Source organism: Macaca nemestrina, chromosome 8, assembly GCF_043159975.1.
Source record: "Macaca nemestrina isolate mMacNem1 chromosome 8, mMacNem.hap1, whole genome shotgun sequence".
Classification (NCBI taxonomy): Eukaryota; Metazoa; Chordata; class Mammalia; order Primates; family Cercopithecidae; genus Macaca; species Macaca nemestrina.
In genome coordinates, this window is record NC_092132.1 from 78,709,132 (window position 1) to 78,726,914 (window position 17,783).

The window sequence follows — 17,783 nt, forward strand, 5'->3', positions numbered from 1 at the left end:
AGGCACAATCAGAGATCTCATGAGAATAAAGAATTTTTGAAATAGTCCTTGAAAGGAATGAAGGATTTGATTAGGGAAACACAGTAGAATTGCCAAGGGGCACCAATGACTCATTTTAGGTTGGTAAGCATGAGTTCAGGCCCTCTCCTATGTCCATAATGATACTTTTGTGCTAATTTAGTCCCCACTTTCCTCTCAGTTGGGCATGCTACCACGGCACAAGCCCGGCATGAGTGTACAGTGATACTCACCTGTCTTGCCCTTGGCATCCTCCAACAAGGCAAGGTTGATCTGGTGTAGCAGCAGAGGAAACAGGCAGCATATGCATTTGCCAAATGGATGTGACAAAGGCTGGAGAGGCAAGGGAGTGTGGAATATTATCAAGGATGGTGGTTCATGGAATGGCAGGACAACCCTCTACATGACATCACCTCGCCTCTTTTGAATTCCAGTTATACCTGTCCATCCCTTGTGGTTGTCATTAATTCCGTTTTTTGGTCATAGGTGTTTATGTGCAGCTTAACTCCTCTTCTCAATCCATAACTCTCTGAAGAGTTCCAACTCCCACAGGGCCCTCAATAAATGTTTTCTAAATGTTCTGGAATGTTATCTTCTGGTTTTATTTTGACTCACCTACATTGACTTTATAGCTTAGCCAAGTGTTAGGGGACAAGGAAGGGAGCCTGGATCTGTACCCTAGGTTTCTCATTCATTCATTCATTCATTCCCTCACTCAACAAATATTGCTCATATCCTACCATAACCTAGTAGGGATAATCAGACCTGGTTGCAATCTCAGTCACAAGATTTAATGTTGGGTAGGGGGAGACACACTCCAAACACATAACCACCCTAGTGATTACATAACTACAAAACATGATAAACATTCTGAAGAAAGGGAATACGGAGTGTATGGCCATCTGTAATGAAGGGACTCAATAGATGGGTCAGGTGGGGAAAGTTTACCCAAAGAAATGATGCTGGATCGGAATCCCTGACTGGGGAAAGGATTATCAGGGAGAAAGAGATAAAATGTAAGAATATGAACAGAATGAGGCTACGATTATTTATTGGTTGGCATTTGCTACCAAGTGGCATTTGTCCAAGTTCTGCATCTTTCAAAATTTCAGAAGGGCACAAGAAATATGGCACCTTGGCCGGGCGCGGTGGCTCAAGCCTGTAATCCCAGCACTTTGGGAGGCTGAGACGGGCGGATCACAAGGTCAGGAGATCGAGACCATCCTGGCTAACACGGCGAAACCCTGTCTCTACTAAAAACACAAAAAATTAGCCGGGCGAGGTGGCGGCGCCTGTGGTCCCAGCTACTCGGGAGGTTGAGGCAGGAGAATGGCGGGAACCCGGGAGGCGGAGCTTGCAGTGAGCTGAGATCTGGCCACTGCACTCCAGCCTGGGCGACAGAGCGAGACTCCGTCTCAAAAAAAAAAAAAAAAAAAAAAAGAAATATGGCACCTTGTTGGGGACTGTTGGAAGAAGGAAAACCAGTTGTTAGGATAGGCCCCCTTGATCTTTGGCCTTCTGGTTCTCACTTAAGAACTATAAATACTTCTGGAAGGAAACTTCCTGTATACACATCTACAATCTATTTCTATAACTATATTGAATATAGAAAACTCAAACCCAGCATATAGTCAGGGCCATTATTATAATTGTCAACATATTGAGTTAACTCTTATCATTAAGTCCTAAAGGACTCTAGAGTTTATTGAAATGGTATTTAAAAAAAAGCAAAACTTGAAATGATTTGAAAAGCATATAATGACAGTTATTGGGTAAATTCTTTCTTTAAAAACAATGAAATACATAAAGTATCTACATTGGATTTTGTTTATTGATTTCCCTTAGACAATTTTAACTTTGAATTTGGTTGGTTTCTTGTCACCCAGCAGGCTCTGACCCATCATTTTATCATTTCTACTCAAGGAATATCAACTCACCTATTCAAGCCACTGTGTTCAATTATTTTGGATCACAGAAATTTGAGAGAGAAAGATGTTAGTTTTTTTTTTTTTTTTTGTAAAATGAGAAGTTTTACACTATGCTCTGTGTATTTATCTCCTTATTGCCACTGTAACAAATTACCCCAAGTTTAGTGGCTTAAAACAACACAAACTTATTATCTTACAGTCTGAGAGTCAGATGTTTGAAATAGACTTCAATGGGGTAAAATCAGGGTGTCCCAGGTAATCCAGGATAATCTCCCTATGTCGAGAGCCTTAATCACACCTGCAGTCTCTTTTTGTAAAGCAATGTGTTCACAGGTTCTGGGGATTCAGACATCAACAGCTTTTGCAGAATCATTATCTAGCCTCTCACATCAGGCTATTATAAAGGAGTAAATTGTTGTATTTTGGTAGATATATATAGTCCATGTACAAATTTTGAATAATGAAGCAAATACAACATATTATATAATACTCGGAAATTGTAGTTAATGAAAAGAGCTATCCAGATAGCCCCTATGTAAGATGAATTTTTTACCTTAAATGCTCTTTTTTCTATTAGATTATTTTAGTTTCATTCTTAACTTTTTGTTTTGTTTTGTTTAGCATGGAAGAGAATTTCTGTATCATTCATTCATTGGTGCAGCAAATATGCATGTGTATGTAAGAGGCATTCTCTCCAGGCATTGGACTGGGCACACTTTTCTTATTAGAAATCACCATGCATAAAGCTATACTGATACTACCAAAAAAATCAAATCAGTGTAGCTTAATGTTTGGAGAATATGGAAGACAAAATTCAAGATATAAAGAAGAAACCTGGGTTGAATCTTTGGGAAGAACAATTATAGGTATTAGTATAAATTTCTCATGCCTTTGGACTGTAGAATAAATAGGTGGACCATATTATATTGAGAGGTGGGATCATGAGGTTTGCCATAGAACCAAAAGTTGATAAAACAAGCATATATATATATATATATTTTTTTTTTTTTTTTTTTTTTTGAGACAGGGTCTCACTTTTTCACCTAGATTGGAGTGCGGTGGCATGATCTCTACTCATTGCAGCCTCAACCTCCTGGTCTCAAGCAATCCTTCCACCTCAGGCCCCGCAAGTAGCTAAGACTACAGGTGCTCGCTACCATGCCTGGCTTTTTTTTTTTTTTTTTTTTTCTATTTTAATAAATTTAATTGAAAATTGGAGGTCAATTCTCTCTCTTACAGAATGAGTAATTGCTAGACATTTAGTATTTAAGGAAATTTGCTTATATGTATTTAACTATCTCCAAGTATTGTAAACATATACTCATTCATATGTGAAAGAGAAAATTAAAATTTAGAGAAATCTTAGGAAGTAATAGCTGCTTCTTACCACCCACTCTTTAAAATTAACTAACTGGTAGCTGGGCGTGGTGGTGCGTGCCTGTAGTCCCAGCTACTGGGGAGGCTGAGGCATGAGAATCGCTTGAACCTGGGTGGCAGAAGTTGCAGTGAGAGCCACTGCACTCCAGCCTGGGCAACAGAGTGACACCCTGTCTCAAAAAATGATAATAATAAAAACAAAATAAAATAAAAGTAAAAATAAATAAATAAATAAATAAAATTAGCTAATTGTTAACTTGTTTCCTCTTTCCAGTACTCCCAGGTTAATATATGGCCCATTTTCCTGTCCTCTAGGCCAAGATCTGCTTATGAGATGGTGCCAAGCCTCCATTTCTGCCCATGTTGCAGTTCTCCCCACCCTTTCCTTCTTCCAGTATTATATAAAGTGAGGTATCTCTCAGCTGAGGTGGGAGTAGTTGTAATTGCAGAAGCATTTCTTTCACAATTGTTTAAAATGGAATGAGACAAGTTGGCGTCTCTCGCCTGTTGGTGTATTATCACCTTTTCCAAAATTGTGTATTATTTTTCAGAGCTGGGGGAATATCAGGTAAAATGCAGCCACCTGCAAATGGTCCTTTGAGGGAATTATGTTGTAAACCATGGAATAAATGACTTAGGAACAAATTTCAGTGGTCACTCTCAGGGTTTTCATAGCATTTTGAAAAAGTCACTGCAGGAAAGGGTGCCTTTCCTTGGTGAGGAAGCCGGAACAGGAAATAGTCAATAGAAACCTTTGTCAGTTACTTAAACAATAAAAGGATTGTGACAGCTTCCCGGTGGTATGAAGGAAAGCGTTTATGTGTTGCCTAAGCGGGACTTCCCTGTAGTGATTTGTAAAAGCCAAATAATTGAGGGCGGCAAGTCCCTCTGATGACTGCAGGCCACCAGAGAGGCCAGCCCTGAGCAGTGGGGCGTGAAACACACACGTCGCCAGCCTTTTGTTCCATAAGCAGACCAGCTTGGGCAGGAGATTCATTGGAGGCTACTCTGAATGAGAAACTGCAAAGTTATGAATGGCCCGTCTGCTCACAGTCCACAGCCGTTGGATCTCTTGAGTCCTCTAACCTCTTTTCTAGTTGCTTCAATCCATTTCCTCCAAAATCAGATGTTACTAGGCATTGTTTTCAGAAGAAATAACCAAGGGATAGCACTCCGATAAACAGTTGCTTTACTTAATTCCCATTTTAGCCATAAATTGCTACAGAAGGATTTGTAAAAACGAACAACATTTACTAGTCTGAAAATCCATTAAAAGTGACATAAGAAAGGAAGGCATAAATTGTTTGTTGAAAAATGACAGTAATATAATGGAAAGAAGCTGGTCTCCATAAGGAACCAGAGCACTGCAGGGCTGGCATTAGGGGAATGATAAATGGCCTGCGTGGTGCTCCATGCTTTCCAGCGCTGGTTTCTGCATGGTTTCATTTGGTTTTCACTGTAACTTCTATAGGTAGCTATTAATATGATTCCATTTTACAGAGGAACAAACTGAAGACCAGAGAAATTATTTGACCTGCCCAAGATCATACTGCCACAGGTGGGTTTATTGTAAAGCAAATGAAGCTTAAGCATCAAGGCTTGTATGGACCCCTGTGAGTGCAGGGAGCCACACAGTGTGAGATATAGGAGGGGGAACCAGATTGCAATCGGAAAGCATTTCTATATAAGCATTTCTGGTAAATTGCCTAAAGAGCTCTCAGAAGAAAAGATCGAAATCTCTACATCTCCAGAAATGTGTTGTGATTTCCTTTTTTATGCCAAAGAAACAGTCAATTCTAATTTTGTATTCTTAAAGAAAGGGTCCCCAAGTTGTAAAAGTTTGAGCCCCATAAAACCTGCATGTGCTTTTGGACACAGGTAGTAAGTCATAGAGCTGGGTTTTGAATTTCAGTCTTCTGATTCCAAGAGCTATTCTATTTTCAGACTATGTCGAAACGCAGAAAAGTATAAATAGGACATCAGAAAAGGCAGGGCATGAGAATTATAATTGTAATAATGTAAAACCTTATAGCTGATAAAAGACTGAAAGAAAACACTTTCAGGCTAAGAACTATGTGTTAAAATGTGTAGCTTAGTGATTTATCTTCTTTTTTCCCCTAAATTTTCTGAAATGCTAAGGTATTTCAATAGTATAAGATGAAACTGGACATACAGAAGGATTTAACATTTTTACTGATTTAACAGATTATAACACTAGTTGTTCAAATTTTAAGTGTTTATAAAGCAAGGCCAAGTTACCAACAATCGAACTTACAAATTCAAATAAATTCTGGCAAATAGTTTATTTTCTCTGAAGGCATTGATATCTCATTTATATTTTCTTGATGGAAGAAGAAAGATGGAATTTTATTTCCAAATACCACTAGCTTGCATTTATTTTGCAGTAGATCCTTGACATCCACTGTGCTTGCATATTGTTTTTTTGTTGTTTGTTTGTTTGTTTGTTTTGAGACACAGTCTCACTCTGTCCCCCAGGCTGTGGTGTAGTGGTATGATCTCGGCTCATTGCAACCTCTGCCTCCCGGGGTTCAAGCAATTCCACCGCCTCGGCCTCTTGAGTAGCTGGAATTACAGGTGGGCACCGCCATGCCTGGCTAATTTTTGTATTTTTAGTAGAGATGGGGTTTCACCATGTTGGCCAGTGTGGTCTCGAACTCCTGACCTCAAGTGATCTGCCCACCTTGGCCTCCCGGAGTGCTGGGATTACAGACGTGAACCACCATGCCCAGCCAGTTTTTACATATAAAGTAGAACTAATGTTGCTTATCCCTTCTCTAACATCTAGTTTCATTTGTATATAAAGGAGGTGTTGATATTGCACAAAGGGTCAGAAAGAAGGCCAGGATTCTCATCCTAGAGAGAGATCTCTGGAGGAATGATAGATCTGACAGTAGCCTAGGTTGGCTACCTTAACCTCTCTAAATTTCAGTCTCCTCATTTACAGAATGGGAACAGGTATATCTTTGTTACTAACCTCTGAGTTAGGTTGAAATGAGCTAATGATTGTGTATGTGCCTATCAACCATGGAACTGTCTGCAAAGATGAGGCATTCTTATTGGCCAAATGACTAACTACTGTATTATTATATCAGGAAAAGTCATTGTAAATAGAAACCCTGCCTCAAATTTGCAGATGAGACTGCCCAATTAGCAGAAGTATGGATGATTAAGAGGGCAGGAAATCATTTCTATCTCATTCAATACTGTAATTCAAGCACATAGTACAGTGCCTGGCATATGGTATATGCTCAATAATTATTTGTGGAATAAATGTATACATGCATATATGCAAGAATGATTGAAATTTTGCCCTACTCCAATATTGGGTTCCAATATTAGAGAGTAATTTTAATCAATGGAGATGAAGGAATTGCATTTCAGGCAGAGAGAACAAAAATGAGTAAAAGGCTGGAGAATGGAAAATTAAGGATATACTTAAGGAATGCCAAGTGGCTCCACTTTGGTTGAAGAAATCATGTGGTAAAAATACACACGGGGGCCAGACCCTAAGGGGCCTTTAAAATCCTGGTAACAGGTTGAACTTTCATACTGAAGGAGTTTGGGAGCCTATGAGTATGTGTTACAAACAGGAAAGTTTGTGCTGGCAATAGGCAAGACGGGCCACCAAGAAATGGCTCACATAGTGACTGTTGGCCCCAAGCTTATTAAAGCTTATTCCCATCCAATCAATCAACAAGTATTTACTGAGTGCCTCCTGTGTGCAAGAGCCTGTGTGGACCATGTGTGGCAATCACAGAAGTACAAGACAAAAGTGAAGATTAACATTGTTCACAGCTCCCCCCAGAAAGATGGACATGTGCATGTGAAAAGTTTACCAAAAACACACGGCAGTTCCTGCTGTGGACCAAAGGAAGGGATAGAGATGGAACGCTTTAACAGTTTGGGGGAAGATCGAATGCTGGGCCAGAGCAAAAAATTGCCGTAAAGGACATTATTGGGACCATGCTGGGGCTGCCATAATAAAATATTATTAACTTATATTAATATAAGTGACTTAAACAACAGACATTTATTTCTCACAGATCTAGAGGCTGGAAGTCCAAGATCAGGGTGCTAGCAAACCTGGTTTCTGGAGAGAGTTCTGTTCCTGCCTTGCAAACAGCCATTTTCTTGACGCGTCCTCATACGGCCTTTCTTGTATGCATGAGTGGACAGGCAGGAGAGATCTCTGGTGTCTCTTCTTATAAGCATTCCAGTCCTATTGGATCAGGGCCCCATGCTCACGACCTCATTTAACCTTAATTACTTCTTTAGAGGCCCCATATCCAAATACAGCCATGCTAGGGGTTAGGGTTTCAACATATGAATTGTAGAAAGACACATTTGGTCCATGCAATTAGCAACACTTAAGTAAAATTAATATATTAGATAATGGTATTGTATCAGAATTAACTTTCATGATTTTGATCTTTGTAGTATGATTATTTAAATGAATATTTTTCTTTCTAATACAGGAGCAGTATTTAGGGATAAAGGAGTAACTCTCAGTTCAAGGGAAATGTGAGTGCCTGTACATATGCATGGGTGTGTGCACACACATGTATGCACGTAAACATAGAGAGAGGGAAAGAGGATAATAAAACAAATGTGGCTAAAATGTCAACAGTTGGTGGACCTGGATTGAAGAACTATTCAGAAATTTCTTGTATTGGCCAGGCACAGTGGCTCACACCTATAAACTCAGCATTTGGGGAGGCCAAGGTGGGTGGATCACCTGAGGTCAGGAGTTCAAGATCTGCCTGGCCAACATGGTGAAACCCTGTCTCTACTAAAAATACAAAATTAGCCAGGCGTGGTGGCGCATGCCTGTAATCCCAGCTACTCAGGAGGCTGAGGCAGGAGAATCGCTTGAACCCGGGAGGCGGAGGTTGTAGTGAGCCGGCATCACACTGCTGTACTCCAGCCTAGGCAACAAGAGCGAAACTCCGTCTCAAAAACAAACAAAAAAAACCAAACAAAACAAGAAATTTCTTGTACTATTCTTGTTACATTTAGTGTCAAATCATTTCAAAATTAAAAGTTAAACAAGAAATGTTTGAAGAAGCAAAAGAAGTCTGGAGTTCTGGAGGAGATGGGAATAAGACTTTCCTTCGTTCTTCCTGGACGTTGTGCCTCTAGCCTGGCCCCGCTCCCGATGTCTTTGAAGGCTGCTCTTTGTGTCTGACCTCCCTTCTTTGAGGCTAGCCAGTGGGGGATAAACCTCTGAGATATTTAACCAATTTGAAGTAGTAAATGTAATTTATATATTTATTATTTCATTTACTGTTCACTTTCCAAAGGAGAAACTATATGAATGGCACCAGGGAGTCATAGTGAGTTTGGGGAGTAGATGTGATGATAACAGCAAAATTTACTGCAATTTCTCAGCACTTTAGATTTAGTGGTAGATTCTTCATGTAGCTTGGGTCCTTTATTTATTGCAATTACCTTTGCATCAACCTAATAGTTTTTCTCACTGTAACTTTTTATGATACGGTTTTTATTTTTTAAGACAGGGTCTTGCTGTGTCACCCAGATTGGAGTGAGTGGTGAAATCATGGCTCACTGTAGCCTCGACCTCCCAGGCTCAAGAGATCCTCCCACCTCAGCCTCCTGAGTACCTAGAACCACAGATGCATACCACCAACCCTGGCTAAAATTCTCTCTCTCTCTCTTTTTTTTTTTTTTTTTTTGTAGAGACAGGGTCTTGCTCTGATGTGGTTTTAAAGGTAAATTTTTCTCAAGCTTGCTGGTGGAGAAAGAATAGCATGGGAAATTTTTTCCCTGGACCATAATACAAATTAAGGGTTGGGAGGTGGGCAGGATAGGAACATAGAGTGAATGGAATTCATTAGATCATTGCAATACCACATATTACCTGAATTCTAGAATTCAGTTTGAGATTTTTAAAAATCAATCTTTCAACCTGGGCAAATAATTAGAAATACATGTTTTTCTTTGTTAAACAACAAATTGTATTGTATATATTTGAACCTTAAATCATGATATTGGCTGGGAGTGGTGGCTCATGTCTGTAATCCCACCACTTTGGGAGGCCAAGGCAGCCGGATTGCTTGAGTCCAGGAGTTTGAGATGAGCCTGGGCAACATGGTGAAACCCTGTTTCTACTAAAAATACAAAAAAATTAGCTGGGTGCCTGTAGTCCCAGCTACTCAGGAGGCTGAGGTAGGAGGATCACCTGAGCCCAGGCGGTTGAGACTGCAGTGAGCCGAGATTGTGCCACACCACTGCTCTGCAGCAGAGGCTACAGAAGTGAGAGCCTATCTCAAAACAAAACAAAACAAAGCAAACCATGATATAAGGGATATGTATAGATAGTAAAACTGATATAGTAAAACAAATTAACATATCTATTATCTCACATAGTTACTTTTTTGTGTGTGACAAGAGTCGCTAGAAATCTTAACAAAAATTCCCAATACAGTACAATTTTATTAACTTTGGTCCTTACATTGTACTTTCCATCTCTAGACTTGCTCTTCCTTCTCATCTGCTGCTTTGTATCCTTTGAACTACATCTCCCTATTTTCTCTCCCTTCCCCTCCTCACTAGTCCCCGTTTTCTATCTTTGTATATTTGGGTTTTTTTTTTTTTTTTTTAAAGATTCCACATATAAGTAAGATCATGCAGTATTTTTTCTTTCTGTGTCTGGCTTATTTCGCTTAGCATGATGTCCTCCAGGTCCTTTCCATCCATGTTGTGGGAAGTGGCAGGATCTCTCTCTCTCTTTTTTTTAAAGATGGGGTTTTGCTGGAGTGTAGTGGTGTGATCATAGCTCACTGCAGCCTCAAACTCCTGGGCTCAAGTGTTTCTTGAACTTTAGCCTCCTGAGTAACTGGGACTATAGTCATGCACCACCACACTCAGCTATTTTTTTTTTTTTTTAGAGATGGGGATCTCACTATGTTGCCCAGGCTGGTCTCAAACTCCTGGCTTAAAATGATCTTCTTACCTTGGCCTACCAAAGTGCTGGAATTATAGGCATGTGTCACCATGCCCATCCAGGATCTCCTTTCTGTAGCTGAATATAAACAAGTATTTTAAAAATTTCATTGTTTATATGAAAGGCAATTATATTTAAGGTGAAGCTATACTTTTATTTGAGAAAAGCTGGTGGGCATAATATGCTTTTTAAGTAAAACAAAAGTTAATTAACTTATAGAATGTTCATTCATTCTGAGAACACATTCTTTCTATTTTTGCGGTGTCTGCATAATAATCTTTCTTTTTGAAACAATGGAGATAGTCCTAATTTGGCAATATATGACAAACCCCAAACATATTACTTCTCTGAACCTCTAATATTTTTGAAATCTTACAGGCACATGAAATCCAGAATTTGGGGAACCACTCCTGGGGTTCTTGAATAAGAAACCCCCATCCCTAGAAAGATCTCTTTCACTCTCTTCCAGTATTTCCTTGTACTGTTCATGTTCTTGAATATGTTCGGTGGCCAGTGAACTATGACACGAAGCTTGGTGGGAAGTAAGATTTAGCTCTCGTTGCCATTGTTTTCTTGACATGTTGATATCAGAAACTCTAGTCACAGTAGTTGACTGGAGTAGGTGGTTTTATATTAAATGGATAAGAGCACGGTTAGTGGTACATTTCAGTTAAACTGGGCATTGCAGCCGTGATGGGGTCTCTTTGCGTTCTGTGATGAAAGACACTGAATTCGCAGGTTTGAGCCTGGAATCCTCACACAGAATGTCAAGCCATGGTAAAGAACAAAGGGGCCCACGGGAAAACAAGCCACTGCATTCTTAGCAGCAGCCTGGATTTTCTTCTCTTATTATAACCCAGTGGCAATGGTTTTAAATGACAAGGCAGGATGTCTATTTAGTAATAACCACAAAAAAAAGTAGCTGAGGAGGTAGAAATACTTGGTTGGGTGATAGTGATGAGAGGAACCCTAGAGGCAGAATGTCTGTGGGCCATGTAATTAAATCAACAGATGTCAGCTCTCGACTTTTTCCTACATTGTAAGGAGAGAGCTATCTTCTCACTTATGGTTATTTCTCCTCATTTGCATGAAAACATAAAATGCAGTGTGTTCCGGGAAAAAAAATACTAAAGTACTATTACAGTAGATAGCTAGTCAGACACGATCAGGGCAGGAAAGGCCCCCCACCAACCCCGTGTTCACTAGAAATGTCAGGCAACCATCTGGTGATGGTCAGGTGGTTATTAAACTCTCTCTAAAATAATAATTGCAGCCAGGGGCAGTGGCACACTCCTGTAATCCCAGCATTTTGGGAGGCCGAGGTGGGAGGATCACTAGACCAGCCTGGGCAATATAGTGAGACCTCATCTCTATACAAAAAAATTATATAACAAAACAATAATTGGTCACAACCACCACCAGGCAAAGGCAGTCTCCCAATAGATAGAAACACCTGAAACAGGTGATCAGTAGCTTCCCAATAAGATCTCAGGGATTGGGTGAGCAGACTCCAGCATGAGCGCTAAGAGGCAAAATGACGGAGTTTAAGTACTAGATGACCTTCCTCCGGGAACACTTGACTGGTAAGGCAAAAATGCTTCAAGTGAGCATATACACCGCCAGTAAACACTGCTCCTAGGGCTCCTCCCAAGTGCTGGGTGGCTACTGAGCATGTGGACAGCCCACCCCAGGGGAAGAATCAGGGGAGAAGAGAGCAAAACCCCAGAAACATGCCAATGTATAAGACCCCAAGTTAAAGGTCAAACACGGCATTTGAATCTCTTAAGTCACCGCTTGGCCCTCTTCCAAGTATACTTTACTTTCTTTCCTTCCTTCTCTAAAATTTCTTTAAAAAACTTTCACTCCTGCTCTAAAACTTGCCCGGGTCTCTCACTCTGCCTTATTCCCCTCGGTTGAATTCTTCTGAGGAGATAAGAATTGAGGTTGCTTCAGACCCTTATGGATTTGAGGCTGCTAACAGTACTATTATGCTCAAGAATATGGTCATTATTTTATAATCCCCACTTATTTTCCTGAGACAGATATAAGTTGTTACAAAATTGTTGAGAAAAAGAAAGAGAGTTAGGGAGTATATGTTTGGGTTTTGTGTATTAAATGACTCATGTAATAGCTCAAGATATGCATGGTTTCCATTATATAAATAAAAATAGTCCAATTACTGTGGTGTTGGTTACACAACTCTGTGAATTTATTTTAAAAAAATTTTTTTTTTTTTGAGGCAGAGTCTCACTCTGTCACCCAGGCTGGAGTACAATGGCACAATCACAGCTCATTGCAGCCTCGACCTCCTGAGCTCAAGTGATCCTCCTGCCTCAGCCTCCTGAGCAGCTGGGACTATAGGTTTATACCACCATGCCTGGCTAATTTTTGTATTTTTTTTAATAACAATGAGATTTGGCCATGTTATCCAGGTTGGTCTTGAACTCCTGGGCTCAAGCAATTCACCGGCCTCCTAAAATGCTGGGATTATAGGCATGAGCCAGCATGCCCAACCTACCAAAAATTATTGAATTGAATACTTGAAATGAGTGAATTTAATGGTATGTAAATTATGCCTCAATAAAGCTGTTAAAAATTAATTGGTTTGTTAGGCATGTATAACCAATAAAATGTAACAAAAGAAGATAGGAGTAAAATATTTTTAAAAAGACGTAACTCAGTTCACATCCATGTGTAATATTGTAGGCTGTAGAGGGATGGTCAAAAGTGAGAATCTGATATTGAATCACATGAGAAATATGAAAAAATTTGCATTTTTAGTTTGAAGAGTGTTCTGAAACCTTTGACCCGTGTAACCACCCCAGTTCTGTATTCAGTGTTCAGCAGTGACTCCAACAGGTTCTGAGGTACTAACAGGAACCAGGGACAAGAAAGAGTTTATAGGGGAGGGTGACTCAGAGGGTTTTTGTTGACTTAAGACTAGCTGTGGCCAGGCGTGATGACTCATGCCTGTAATCTCAGCACTTCAGGAGGCTTAGGCAGGAGGATTGCTTGAGCCCAGGAGTTTGAGACCAGCCTGGGCAAAAATGTGAGACCCTGTCTCTAGAGAAATATTTAAACATCAGCCAGGTGTGGTGGTGCACACCTGTAGTCCCAGCTACTTGGGAGGCTGAGGTGGGAGGATTGCTTGAACCTAGGAGGTTGAGGCTGCTGTGAGCCATGATTGCACCACTGCACTCCAGCCTGGGTGACGGAGTAAGAACCTGTCTCAGAAAAAAAAAAAAAAAAAGAGAAAAGGTAGCTGTAACTGGAATGGTCATATAATTTATTATGTAAACTAAGGACAGTTTGGAACTTGAAACGCGATGCTATTCATTATCATACTGGAACAATAAACATAAGCAAGTCATATGCAAAGTCACTCTACCTCTAATCTTGTGTCTGATAATATAACAAATATTTGGTCCCAGAGCAGTGGCTCATGCCTGTAGTCTCAGCACTTTGAGAGGCTGAGGTGGGAAGGTCACTTGAGTCCAGGAGTTCAAGGCCAGACTGGGCAACAAGTGAGACTCTGTCTCTACAAAAAATAGAATAAATTTCCAGGTGTGGTGGTGTGCACTTGTAGTCCCAGCTACTTAGCTGAGGTAGGAGGATCATTTGAGCCCAAGAGGTTGTGGTTGCAGTAAGCCACAACAACAAGAGGTTCAGGTGGGCAGTAAGCACACCACTGCACTCCAGCCTAGGCTACAAAGCAAGACTTTGTCTCAAAAAAAAAAAAAAAAAATTCTATGTAACTCTTGATTGGTTTTATAGGTAGGATTTGGAATTGGAAGGCTTATATAGAAGAGTTTCTGGGCTTTGATTTCCTCAATTCTAAAATAGAGAATCTTATTCCTTTTTCCTTCCTTCCTTCCTTCCTTCCTTCCTTCCTTCCTTCCTTCCTTCCTTCCTTCCTTCCTCCCTCTCTCCCTCCCTCCCTCCTTCCCTTTATCCCTCCTCTCCTTCCCTCCCTCCCTCCCCTCCTTCCTCCAACATGTATTTATTGAGCTCCTACTATATATTTTTAAAGTTCTGTGCTAGGGATTCAGGAGATAGAAATAATCATTTCTAGCCCCAGTAACTCCTAGCCTACTTTTAGAAAGAGAGTCACTGGCTGAGTGCAGTGGCTCACACCTATAATCCTAGCACTTTGAGAGGCTGAGGCAGGCAGTTCACGTGAGGCCAGGAGTTTAAGACTTACCTGGCCAACATAGTGAAACCCTGTCTCTACTAAAAATACAAAAATCAGCTGGGCGTGGTGGCGTGCACCTGTAGTCCCAGCTACTTGGGTGGCTGAGGCAAGAGAATTGCTTGAACCAGGGAGGTGGAAGTTGCAGTGAGCTGAGATCTCACCATTGCACTTCAGTCCAGATTAACAGAGCAAGACCTTGTCAAAAAAAAAAAAAAAAAAAAAAAAAAAAAAGAAGGAGAAACAGAGTCAAAGACATAATTATAATTCATGTGCTCAGTGACAGCCCCTTCTTTAGCTTGTACAGGGTACAACCCCTAAGTTAAATCTTAAACTCAGAGTAAGTCCAGGCATGGTGGCTCACACCTGTAATCCCAGCACTTTGAGAGGCCGAGGCTGGTGGATCTCTTGAGGCCAGGAGTTTGAAACTAGCCTGGCCAACATGGTGTTACTCTGTCTCTACTAAAAATACGAAAATCAGCCCAGCGTGGTGGCACGCACCTATAATCCCAGCTACTTGGGAGGCTGAGGTGCGAGAGTAGCTTGAATCGGGGAGGTGGAGGCTGTAGTCAACCGAGATCACACCACTGCACTCCAGCCTGGATGACAGAGCAAAATTCTATCTCAAAAAAAAAAAAAAAAAAACAAAAAAACAACCAAACAGAATAGGCTTAGACTTTAAGCTGGGGTTGGAGAAGCTATCTCCGGCAAGAGGCTGAAGAACATCACAATCCAATGTTCCGAGGTGACAAACTCTCTGCAAGGCAGCCGTCCCCAGTGCCCCTTGTCATCTCTGACATCACCCTGGGCAGGTTTCCTCCATGGGGCTCACCCTTGTCTTGGGAGCACCTGCAGGTAGCAAGAGGAAAACACACAATGGTGCCCACTGGTCTTCTATGAAATGCATTTCATGCCCACAGACCTAAAGCAGTCCCTCAGGATGGCTGCATGGTCCTGCCCTGTGCCCCTGGGCGGTCAGCTCCTCCCCTCTCAGGAGGGACCTTTCCATCTTCTCCTCTCTCTTCAGACTTGCATTCACAGTCTCTGCTTTGTGTTTTAGACAAAATAGTGACAACCAGCCAGATATACCTCATCGCCCCTGCCTGCCAGCACAACCCCCCACTTCCCGCTGGGCCTTCACCCACCAAGTTCCTTGCAGAGGTGCCCAACTATACTCTCTACTCTGCTTCCTGAGGGTGCACCATCCTTTGCTCTCAATTCTAAAATAGAGAATCTTATTCTCTATTTCTCCTGCTGAGGGCCAGTTTACCCACATCAGCCGTCAGTCCCGGCGCCAGCCCGGAGCGGGAGGGGGCCTAAGCCCGCAGCACCCTGGGCCCTTTGAGTGGGCCGAGCCCCAGAGAGGCTAAGGGCACAGGGGGCACCATAGCCTGCGGATGGCCCTGGCCCGCACCTGCCAGAAGTGTGTCGCGTCGACCCGGCGCGGAGCGGCCACTGCACTGCACAAGTGCATAACCCGCTGGAGCGCAGCCGGGGCGGGCGGCCTTTGTGCATGCCAGACACCAGATGGGACGCGATTAGGGACGTGACAAGCAGGGTCGAGGGCAGGCTCCCCGTGGACCTGCTGCTGCTGCTACTGCTATGGACATTTTGGCGGGAAGAGAAAATTATTTAAAAACGAAATAAATAACAGAACGTCTACTCTGTGACAGGCCCTTCGGACAAACGTCTTTTTGACTTCGTGTGTGCTCGGGGGCGGGGTTGCCGCTCAGAACCAGCTCTTTCCTCTGGGATAAAAGGCTTTTCCTCTGTCGGATCTGAGCCAACAAATGAGGGGGAGTTTCCATCTGGCCTTTGTGGGCAGAGACTAGAGCGATGTTTGCACTTGGGTGAGCGCGGCTGGCCCCGGGCCATTGTTAGGACTCTTGAATGCAGGGTGTCAGCCAGGATGGATCTGCTCTGCATCCCCCTGTCCAGGGCCAGCCCCAGGAGCGCCCAGGGTGTTTGCATCTGCAGACAGACAGGACACCGGGACCCCCAGAGAGTGTCTCCCAAGGTACTTCTTGGCCCAGTATTCCTGACCAGAGAAAGACCTGGCAACTGGGGGACGTGGGCCGACCCCTGACCCGGCGTGGATGTGTGGTGCGTTTAGGGGAGGGGGATGGGACACAGGCAAGCAGAGTCATGCTGTAGCTGTAGCCACACTTCCCCTGACCTCTGCCATCCCTGGTGGCCGTTTCTTCAGATCTGGCAGCAGAACTGATGAAAGTAAGCATGATTTATCTAGGCCTGCAGCTTGACCACCATTTACACAGATTGGGAAATGCCCCGTTTGGATTTGAATGGAGTGTTCCGTTCTAGAACACCACCGTCCTGGGCCAGTAGATGTGAGGGAAGCTGTATGAAGTCCCCTTCTATGGTCTCAGCATCTGCTCCACTGCCTTGTTCTCTTCAGGCCTAGGCGCTCTCTTCAGAAGGCCCTGGTTACATCTGTGGTGGTGACCCAAGTCTATCAGCACACCTCATCCCTTTAGCAGGGACCAGTCATTGCATGCAGGCCATGATTCTTGGCCCAAAAGTGCCCTGAGGCGTGAGAACCAGGAGAGGTCTGCAGTTAGGATGAGAGAGAGGGAGGACAGGCAGACCTGGGTGAAAGCCCAGCAGAGGGTTCCTGCTGTTGGGGGGTGGGGCAAAGAGCGAAGACTCCGCAGGGGAACCCCAAAAGCCACTTCTGACATATTTGCCCACGGCCAGCCTGTTTGGATCTCACCTTCCCACCCAATCCTGCATTTCTAACACATCATCCTGGGTAGTATGCACAGATGTCCATCTGTGTTTGCATGGTGTGTCGTTGCTCTTCTAAAAAGAGAGTGATGGCCAGGTGCAGTGTTGAGCGCCTGTGGTCCCAGCTATTCAGGAGGCTGAGGCTGGTGGACTGCTTGAGCCCAGGAGTTCCAGGCTGCTGTGAGCTATGATTGCACCACTGCACTCCAGCCGGGGTGACAAAGTGAGATTCTGTCTCAAAAAAAAAAAAAAAAAAAGGAAGCAAAATGAAAATCTGCCAATGACCTTTATGCCTTATTTAACTGGACCTGTGGCCACAACTTGGAGAAAGAGATGTCCTTCTTTCCCTCTTGAGCAAAGGTAAGCCCCAAATACTTCATTAGGAAGGATTTTATTGCCCTATACAGTGATTCTCCACCAACATTCTGCAAAGAGAAGAAGAACTCCTTCTCACGTCTCTGGGAAGCAACTGAGCATGTCTCACTTAGCTCCATTCCTCCCAAGAGAAAGCCATTTCACACCAATCTCTTTGTACTTTGGT